The sequence below is a fragment of the Bubalus kerabau genome, chromosome 10 (assembly GCF_029407905.1).
Source record: "Bubalus kerabau isolate K-KA32 ecotype Philippines breed swamp buffalo chromosome 10, PCC_UOA_SB_1v2, whole genome shotgun sequence".
Taxonomy (NCBI): Eukaryota; Metazoa; Chordata; class Mammalia; order Artiodactyla; family Bovidae; genus Bubalus; species Bubalus kerabau.
In genome coordinates, this window is record NC_073633.1 from 72,481,505 (window position 1) to 72,482,505 (window position 1,001).

The window sequence follows — 1,001 nt, forward strand, 5'->3', positions numbered from 1 at the left end:
TGGAGACAGTGGGTGAAGTAGAGGGTGGGATGAATTGAGAGAGTGGCTGGTGGGAATTTGCTATATGATGCAGTGAGCTCAAACTCAGGGCTCTGTGACAACCGAAAGGGGTGGGAGGTGGGAGAGAGGTTCAAAATGTAAGGGACATATGTATACCTATGGCTGATTCATGTTGATGTATGTCAGAAATCAACACAACATTGTAAAGCAATTATCCTCCAATTAAAAAAAAAAAAAAACAAATAAACAGATCTTGACTGCTCGAAGATGGTGCTGAGGGCAAGGAAGCAAGCCCCTGCTGCTCCAAAGCCGAAGCCAAAGCAAAGGCTTCGAAGGCTAAGAAAGCAGTGTTGAAAGGTGCCCACAGCCACACAAAAAAAAGATCTGGACATAACCCACCTTCCTAAGGCCCAAAACACTGCAGCTCAGGAGACAGCCCAAATATCCTTGGAAGAGCGCCCCTAGGAGAAACCAGCTTGACCACTATGTCATCAAGTTCCCCCTCACCACCAAATCAGCTGTGAAGGAAACAGAAGACAGCAGCTCACTGGTGTTCACTGTGGATGTCCCGGCCAACAAGCACCACATGAAACAGGATGTGAAGAAGCTCTACGACACTGACATCAGTGTCAACACCAAGGTCAACACCTTGGTGAGGCCTAATGGAGAGGAGAAGGCATGTGCTTGACTGGCTCCTATGGTTCTTTGGATGTTGCCTGCAAAATTGGGATCATCTAAACTGAGTCCAGCTGGCTAATTCCAAGTATAAAAGTTTCACTATTAAAAACAAAATAACAGATTTTGACCAATTAAATAATCTTGTGAAAGTTCTTCTACATTGTCAGAAGGCAAACAACTGTTGATTGATGATAAGTTGTATGATGAAGATTAAATTTTATGGAAGCCTCATATTAAGGACTTAAAAGAATAATTTTGCTGTTTCAAATAATTACCAAGATTTATTGAACTTACTTTAGTGACATAATAATGGTTTCATCTTC

At 42.3% G+C, this 1,001-nt stretch overlaps 1 pseudogene; it reads left to right on the forward strand.

The window, feature by feature from the left end:
* Window positions 1-267: 267 nt before the first annotated feature.
* Window positions 268-738, forward strand: LOC129620620 (60S ribosomal protein L23a-like; annotated as a pseudogene).
* Window positions 739-1,001: the final 263 nt, after the last annotated feature.